The following is a 9883-nucleotide window of genomic DNA, read 5'->3' as shown; positions in this document are numbered from 1 at the left end:
TTGACGGCACATCAGACAAAGGCAAAGACTCCACACTCTCTGAAGAAGGCTTCAGGGCTGGGAACGGTAGAAGGAAAGAGGAGAAGAGGAGGACCACCAGCAAGGGGGATGGATTTAGTTACAGCCAATCCAGAACAGAGCCGGAAGGATGTCTTTTCCAGCCTCCTCCTCGAGCTGGAGACCCTATAGCAGGGGTAGGCCACCTTGGCTCTTTTATGACTCGTGGACTTCAACTCCCAGAATTCCTGAGCCAGCCATGCTGAGGAGAAATGGAGAGGTTTCCATGCTGAGCCATGGTGGCTCAGGAATTCTGGGAGTTGAAGTCCACGAGTCATAAAAGAGCCAAGGTTGCCTACCACTGCCCTATACCATTTCTGACAGGTGGCTGTGTGAAAACCACCTTCTTCTTCTTCTTCTTCTTCTTCTTCTTCTTCTTCTTCTTCTTCTTCTTCTTCTTCTTCTTCTTCTTCTTCTTCTTCTAAACCTCCAGTGATGAAGACACCCACAACCTCTGAAGGCAAGCTTTTCCACTGGTTGATTGTCCTCACTGTTAGGAAATTTTTCCTTAGTTCCAGGTTGCTTCTCTCCTTGATTAGTTTCCATCCGTTGCTTCTCGTCCTACCTTTCAGGCGCTTTGGAGAATAGCTTGACTCCCTTCTTCTCTATGAGAGCTCCTTAAGTTTTGGAATACTGCTATCATGTCACCTCTAGTCCTGATGATGATGATGATGGCTGCGCCCTTGGAAGACCTGAAGGTTAGGGACAGATCCCTTTGGAGCAGGGGTCTTCAAACATGGCCCTTTTATGACTTGTGGACTTCAAATCCCAGAATTCCTCAGCCAGGCACGCGTGCCTGGCTCAGGAATTCTGGGAGTTGAAGTCCACAAGTCATAAAAGGGCCATGTTTGAAGACCCCTGCTTTGGAGGAATTGTACCCAGTCACTAAGTCCAAAACCACCTGTAATTCTCAGTGTCATAGTCCGCTTGAATGCTTAGGGTGTTTGTTTTTTGTTGTTGTTGTTGTTTTTTGTGGCTTCTTCCAACAATTTGCCCCTATTCCTGTAGTCAGTTTCCCAAACGCTAAGATGGAGTTCATCCAGGTCTTAGTAGTGATGCCATATCTGGCAACATTGCTTTTAGATCCTAAGGGCTGGAACAGATGTTTCCCACTGGCCGATACAGTGTGTGTGTGTGTGTGTGTGTTGAGACATGAAAGCTGAGCATGTGGTAGTTCCTTCATGGGTGAGAACAATTGTGTGCGGCCAGATTGTGGCAATTATAATTCATTCTTTCAGAGTGTCACAAAAAAGTAGTCTCATCCATAGGGAGGATTGCAGTTGTGAGAATGCAGGCGGCTGTGAGTTCTAGTCCCACCTTAGGCATGAAAACTAGCTGGGTGATTTTGGGCCAATCACCAGGAGGCTGTGAGTTCTAGTGCTGCCTTAGGCATGAAAGCAATTGGGTGACTTTGGGCCAATCACCAGGAGACTGTGAGTTCTAGTCCCGCCTTAGGCATGAAAGTGGTTGGATGACTTTGGGCCAATCGGCAGGAGATGGTGAATTCTATTCCCGCCTTAACATGAAAGTGGTTGGGTGACTTTGGGCCAGTCGCCAAGAGATGGTGAGTTCTAGTCCCGACTTAACATGAAAGTGGTTGGGTGACTTCCGGTCATTTTCTCTCAGCCCAACCTACCTCATTGGGTTGTTGTTTTGGACAAAAAAAGGAGGAGGATGGCCTACTAGGTGTATTCACACCTTGAGTTACTTATAAAGTTTGAATAAAAATCTAATCAATACATTAAATGAAATAAATTACACTCTCAAGCTGTGCCAAAGGTTGGCATTGGTGAGAAATGTGATAAAAGATGGTGTATTAAATATATAATGCATCAACCTAACAAGTGATGGCATCTGGGTGTATTTGGTGAACTTCAGGAAGCTAATCCAGATGTGGATAGTGTTTTATAAGAGGATGGAACACCATTCAGAAATTCTAGGACTGAAAGGAAGACAGCAAAATAATTGTTTAGTTAACTCATTGCTTCTTTTATTTTTATTTTTAATGTACATTTCTATTACCTTTTGTAGCTGAATTCAGTCTCATTTAGTGACCCCCCTCAATGGGTTGTTAAGTGGTGGTCACTAAGTGAAACCACAGCTGTGTTCCTGATCCGACTTCAGCTTTCCTTTGCTTTTCAGACCCGCAAAGGTGATCGATGCGAGGATTGGTGGTTGTTACTTTTTCATTGCTCTTGTTGCTGCAAACGGTCGCGAAACGAAGCTTTCACTAAACAAGCATTACCTATATTGCATTTTGATGGTCCACCATTCTGCAATTTTTTTTTAAAAAAGGAAGTGATGGACACTTATTTGAAACGAGGAGACGGTAAAAAAGACACCCATTTTGAGTTGCGCAGCCCTGCATAGTTGTGTCCTTGAAATTAAACACAAGGAGACTTCACTTTTAATTGTGTTAATCATCTGTGAGAATGTGAACGATTAGCACCGGAGCTAACTTGATGCTCTAATAGAAAATTGAAATGGAATGAAATCAGATGGAAGTTTTGGCACCAGGCCACCTGTCACACTTTCCTAGCTGTTCTGTCTTGAATATGTCATCCCAGTGTTACGGTGGTCCTTAGCCCCTGTCCCCAAATATATTATTTATTTATTACGGCTGTCCACTCCAGAGGTCGTGACTCTCTTCTTAGCAGCACCAGGTAAAACGAAACAGCCATGGCCCAAAATCCCAATAGGTAATCCCCCACTTACGATCACGACCAGAATTTCCATTGCTAAGCAAGGCAGCTTTTTAAGCCAGTCGCACCCAATTTTACGATGTTAAGCAAATCACCGCTGTTAAATGAATCACACGGTCATTCAGCGAATCCAGATCCCCCCCATTGTGTTTTGGCTTATTGGAAGCTGGCTGGGAAAGTCACAAGTGGTGATCACACAACTCCAGGATGCTGCAACCATTGTAAACAGACGCCCGGTTGCCAAACACCTGAATTGCAATCCTGTTGCCGTGGGGATGCTGCGATGGTCATGAAGACCGGTCCTAAGTCACTTTTTTCAGTGCCGTTGTAATTTTGGACGGTCGCTAAACAAACAGTTGTAAGTTGAGGACTAACCTGTAAATAACAAAATAATAGCATGACGGAGTTGGAAGGGACCTCGGAGGTCTTCTAGTCCAGCCCCCTGCTCAAACAGGAGACCCCGCACCAGGGGTGGGGAACCTTGGCTCTTTTATGACTTGTGGACTTCAACTCCCAGAATTCCTTAGCCAGCCAAGCTAAAGTCCACAAGTCATAATTCCCCACACCATACCTACACCATTCCGGACAAATGGCTGTCCAGTCTCTTCTTGACAACCTCCAGTGACGGAGTACCCATGAACTTCCAGAGAACAGAACAGAATACCAGAGTTGGAAGGGACCTTAGAGGTCTTCTAGTCCAACCTCCCTGCTCAAGCAAGAGACCCTATAGTACCAAGGTAGCAACCTTGGCTCTTTTATGACTCGTGGACTTCAACTCCCAGAATTCCTGAGCCAGCTGTGCTGAGGGGAAAGGGAGAGGTTTCCAAGCTGAGCCACGCTGGCTCAGGGATTCTGGGAGTTGAAGTCCACGAGTCATAAAAGAGCCAAGGTTGCCTATCCCTGAGGTAATGCTTAACTAATACACTGAAATGCCCTCGTGGACTTCAACTCCCAGAATTCCTGAGCCAGCCGTGCTGAGGGGAAAGGGAGAGGTTTCCAAGCTGAGCCAAGCTGGCTCAGGAATTCTGGGAGCTGAAGTCCACAAGTCATGAGGGGGCCATAGTTCCCCCATGCTAGCTCAGGAATTCTGGGAGTTGAAGTCCACCAGTCATGAAGGGGCCATAGCTCCCCCATGCTGGCTCAGGAATTCTGGGAGTTGAAGTCCACCAGTCATGAAGGGGCCATAGCTCCCCCATGCTGGCTCAGGAATTCTGGGAGTTGAAGTCCACAAGTCATGAGGGGGCCATAGTTCCCCCATGCTAGCTCAGGAATCCTGGGAGTTGAAGTCCACGGGTCATAAAAGAGCCAAGGTTGCCCACCCCTGCCCTCCTAGACCATTCCAGACAAATGATTAGGAAAAGGCCACCAAGCAGTGTTTTTATTCCGTAATTTTTTTTGTTTCCCTTTTCCTTCTTTCAATCCACTCCCTAACTTGGAAGAGATTGAAACGATTACACAGCACGAAGCTAGAGGCTGGCAAGATGCCCATGGCCGCCCGTCTTTCGGTTTTGTTTGGGGGAAACCCACCTTCTGGAGCAGACTTTCCCCCCCCCTCGTCTTTTCCAACGTGGGCTGTCATCTTCAATTTTTCGGCAACCTCCTCCATGGCCTTAGCAAGCACCGTTACTCCTTCCTTCCTTCGCTTCCCCGGCGAAGAGCTGGTGCCCCACAGGGTGACGGCCGCGGTTCGGGCCTTTCCTATTTTCGAATTTTGCAACCCAAAGCAAGCAAAGAGATATCCTGCTTTTAGGCAGCCTTCAGCTGAGATTAAACGGGCAGGAGAGGGGCAAGATAAACATGTTCCCACGAAACCGCCTTGGCGGGCCACCGGACCCCCTACCCCACCCCACCCCCGGTGCCTCAGATCGGCGGCTTTCTATATTTACTTCACCTTGTCCTTCGGTCAGCAGAAACCACGTCCAAAGGAAGTCGTGTGCTGATAGAGGGTGGAAGTCTCGGATCGCCGGAGGAGAATTAATAACTGAAATAATGCTAGACTCGCTTCGGAATACTTTTGCAATTCCCTCCCCCTCCCCCTGCTCCTCCTCCTCCTCCTCTTCTCCTTTTTCTTCTCCTCCTCCTTCGTCTCTCTATCTCCTTCCTTCTCCTTCTCTTTCTCCTTCTCTTTTTCCTTCTTGTCCTTCTTTTCACTATTTCCATCGCTCTTCCTTCTCCTTCTCTTCCTTCTTCTCCTTCTCCTCTTCTCCTCCTCCTTTCTTCTCTTTATCCTTAGTCTCTCCATTTCCTTCCTTCTTCTCTTTCTCCTTCCTTGTCCTTCTTCTCACGATCTCCACCACCCTTCCTTCTTCTCCTTCTCTTCCTTCTTGTCCTTCTTCTCACTATTTCCATCACTCTTCCTTTTCCTTCTCCTTCTCTTCCTCCTTGTCCTCCTCCTCCTCCTCCTCCACAATCATCTTCATCTCCTACAATCTAAAACAGGTTTTCAGACTTTCTAGTCCTCAAGGCCTCTTTTAGATGGTTTTAATCATAGAGACCAGCCATTTCCAATTTCCAACAATCTTCTAAGCCAATCTTCTATTACCACTAAAAAGCATCATTTAATTTTATTAAAGAAATGTGTGTGCATATACTGTACACGCAGAGGAGAAGAAGAGGAGAAGAGAAGAGAAGAGAAGAGAAGAGAAGAGAAGAGAAGAGAATTAACAACATAATCTCAGTGGAGGTAAATAAAATATAGTTGTGACATTCATACAACATGCTTAATGAGAACGCTCCCAATTCTAGTATCTCCTACTTGCCTCCTTTTAACTTTGCTTATATTTTCCAGGCTTCATGTGCTGTGTAAATTCAGCCCATTGAGTTATTTTACAGTTCATAGCATCATGTGAATCCATCCGGTAGGTGAATTCAGGTGCAAAGCTATACCGGTAGTCCTCGACTTACAACAGATTGCTTAGTCACCGCTTGAAGTTACAACGGCACTGAAAAGAGTGACTTATGACCACTTTTCACACGTATGTCCATTGCGGCATCCCCACGGATCACGTGATTTACATTCGGCTACTTGACAACTGACTCATATTTATGACGGTCGCAGTGTCCCCGGGTCACGTGATCCCGTTTTTGTGAACTTCTGACAAGCAAAGTCAACGGGGAAAGCCAGATTCACTTAACAACCTTGTCACTAATTTAGCAACCGCATTAAGTGATTTACTTAACAAATGCGGCATGAAAAGTTGTAAAATGGGGCAAAACTCACTTAACAAATGTCTCAGTTAGCAACCTAAATTGTGGGCTCCATGGTATCTCCATACAACAGTCCCAAGTCTCACTGTCATTTAGAGAATAATAAATTTCTTCCTCCTGTCATTCTGATATACATATATAGGTAAAGGTAAAGGTTCCCCCGCACATGCGTGCTAGTCATTTCCGACTCTAGGGGCCGGTGCTCATCTCCGTTTCCAAGCCGAAGAGCCAGCGCTTGTCCGAGGACGTCTCCGTGGTCATGTGGCCGGCATGACTAGACGCCAGAGGCGCACGGAACGCCGTTACCTTCCCACCGTAGCGGTCCCTATTTTTCTACTTGCATTTTTACGTGCTTTCGAACTGCTAGGTTGGCAGAAGCTGGGACGAGGAACAGGCGCTCACTCTGTTACGCGGCACTCGGGATTCGACCCGCCAAACTGCCAACCATCTGATCGACAAGCTCAGCGTCCTAACCCACTGAGCCACCGCGTCCCTTACATATATATACATACATAAATATACATAAATATACATATATACATATATACATATATACATATATACATATGACAAATGCTTGTCAACTATTAGATTACCTTGCTAGGCCCCAAACATGGGACAAATCTTTATTTCCTGTGTCAGCCTAACCTGAAGGCCATCGACAGGCAGTAGTCACACCGGTGACAGCTCATATTTGTGTAAATTTTTAAATTGCTAACAAAGAATTAAGGGAGACTGATATGCATTTCAAACTTATTAGTTTTCATCAGTCAGCCATACCCTTCCGAGATTCGAACCTCGGAAGGGTATGGCTGACTGATGAAAACTAATAAGTTTGAAATGCATATCAGTCTCCCTTAATTCTTTGTTAGCAATTAAAAAATTTGGTTTTTTTCCCACGTAGAATTTAAGGTGTAAGAGCAACGTTTCGACGAAATCTCATCCGTCATCCTCAGGCTGGTGGCTTCACCTTCGTTCTATATATAAACATAAACACACACACACACACACACACACACACACACATATATATATACACACATATACATATACATACACACACACACACACACACACACTCAAGACTCTTGTGCAGGCAATGTCAGTGTTGGAAGCCACAATAATCGAAATCCATGATTCATACCCAATAACCTAGTTACAGGGGCAGGCAACCTTGGCTCTTTTAGGACTCGTGGACTTCAACTCCCAGAATTCCTGAGCCAGCATGGGGGAAACTATGGCCCCTTCATGACTGGTGGACTTCAACTCCCAGAATTCCTGAGCTAGCCTGGCTCAGCTTGGAAACCTCTCCCTTTTCCCTCAGCGTGGCTGGCTGAGGAATTCTGGGAGTTGAAGTCCACGAGTCATAAAAGAGCCAAAGTTGCCTACCCCTGGACTAATAGCTGTTTTGCCCACTTTGTAAAAGCCGTGTGATGAAAATAGAATTGCTGGGTTCACGTGACCAGAAGCCACATGACCAGACGGAAGCCAACCAGGTTGCAGAGCTCGCCTGGATCTTCACCTGGCAACCTAAACCTGACAGCATGACTGGATCACCTAGGTAGCATTCAGCGTGTCAACTGTTAATGCCAACTGGGGTTAACAGAATAAAAGAGTTGGGAGGAGCTTTGGAGGTCTTCTACTCCAGGGGGTCTTGTTCGTGTGTTGTGTTGGGAGTGCTGGTTGCCAACTCCAGGTGGCTTAGCATTCACACTCTCCTGCTGTGAAGCCAATGAAGACTTATCAGGGGTAGGCAACCTTGGCTCTTTTATGACTTGTGGACTTCAACTCCCAGAATTCCTCAGCTGGCACACCTGGCTGAGGAATTCTGGGAGTTGAAGTCCACAAGTCATAAAAAGGGCCAGGTTTGAAGACCCCTGGGCTAGTCTAACCTTCTAATTGAGCAGGAGACCCTATACCACTGTGTTTCTCAACCGTGACAACTTTAAGAAATCTGGACTTCCAACTCCCATGCCAAAGTGGTGAGAACCAGCTGAATCCCACCACTGGTTAGGAGGGACATGATAAGGGTCTTCTAGTACCTGAGGGGCTGTCACAAAGAAGAAGGGGCCGATTTATTCTCCAAAGCACCTGGGGACAGGACAAAAAGCAGCAGGCAGAAGCTCCTCAGAAGGAGATCCAATCTGGAATTAAGGAGAAATTTTCTGACAGTGAGAACAAATAGTGAATGGAACAGCTTGTCTCCTAGGGTTGTGGATGCTCCATCGCAGGAAGTTTACAAGAAGAGACTGGACAACCAACCATTTGATCACGATGGTATAAGCAGGGGTAGGCCACCTTGGATCTTTTATGGCTCGTGGACTTCAACTCCCAGAATTCCTGAGCCAGCCATGCTGAGGGGAGAGGGAGAGGTTTCCATGCTAAGCCATGCTGGCTCAGGAATTCTGGGAGTTGAAGTCCACGAGTCATAAAAGAGCCAAGGTGGCCTACCCCTGGAAGGTCTCTGGCTACGTGCAGGGGGTAGAACTAGAAGACCTCCAAGGTCCTTTCCAGCCCTAGGACTCTATCATCCTACCTTTGGGGCTGGGTCCGAAGGTGGAGGAGGTTTCAACTTTGAAAAGAGAGTGATGACTTTGTTTAGGGTTAAATCTAAACTGGCATTTCCAAAATCAGTTCCAGACATCACACACACTCACACACACACACACACATACACACACACACACACAAAATAGCGTGCATGCAATCTCCCACCAAGAGTTTGTTGCACAACCCAGTGCCCTGACTCCAGCCAAGGCAGGGCTTCAGATTTCAAACTTGGAGTGAAGGGAGGGGGGTTGTTTGCAAACATTGGGGGTTTGAGAGGAATGCAGAGGTTGGGGGCAGGGGAAAAGGAGAGGAGAGGAGAGAAGAGAAGAGAAGGGAAGGGGTGGGGAGGGGAGGAGAAGAGAAGAGGGGTGGGGAGGAGAGGAGAGGAGAAGAGAAGAGGGAAGGGGTGGGGAGGGGAGGGGAGGACACAAGAGGAGAGGAGGAGAGGGGAGGGGAGGAGGAGAGGAGAAAAAGAGAGGAGATTCACCTTAACAAGCACGTTAACTTGACAACTGCAGTGATTCACTTAACAACTGTAGCAAGAAAGCATGGGGCAGAGCTCCCTTAACAACTGTCTTGCTTATCAACCAAAATTTTGCGCTCAATTGTGATCATAACGTGCGGACTATCTGTAGAGTTACTGTAGGAGTATTAAGCACAGCCTGTTTTATTTGGGGGGGGAGGCTCCGCATGTTGTGAGAATCCAACACGTTCAGTAGCTGTAATAATTCAGATTGCAAAGCGATGCAGAGGACAGAGGGTGTGACCTTGAGCGACAGAATCAGAGAATCCCTACCAAGGCAATGTCAGATAAGGGGTATCTGAGCCCAGGCTTGGGTCCGGACTATCTAAGGCAGGGGTCTTCATGCCTGGCTGAGGAATTCTGGGAGTTGAAGTCCACAAGTCATAAAAGGGCCAAGTTTGAAGATCCTTGATCTAAGGGAACACCTGCTGCCGGCATCAACTTCCCATTGTCCAGTGCGCTCCCACAGGGAGGGTCTTCTCAGGGTACCGCCGGTAAAAGATTGCCGGCGGACAATACCCAGGGGGAGGACCTTCTCTGTGGGTGCACTGGCCCTTTGGAACCAGCTGCCCGTGGAGTTGAGGACTGCCCCCGACCTCCGTTCATTCTGCCGGGACCTGAAGACCTGGCTCTTCGAGCTTTCCGGCCTGGACTGAGGGTATTAATTGGGGTTTTAACTGGTTTTAACTAGGTTTTTTATATTCAAGGTTTAATATAATCATTTTAATTGGTTTAACTTTTGTAATTGTAGTATTGTTTCTTTTAAAAAAAACCTTGTGAACCGCCCTGAGTCCTACGGGAGAAGGCCGGTATATAAGTCTAATAAACTAAAGTAATATGAGAA

This window comes from Vipera berus (genome assembly GCF_964194415.1).
Source record: "Vipera berus genome assembly, chromosome: 3".
NCBI classification, from domain to species: Eukaryota; Metazoa; Chordata; class Lepidosauria; order Squamata; family Viperidae; genus Vipera; species Vipera berus.
This window is presented reverse-complemented; position numbering follows the sequence as displayed.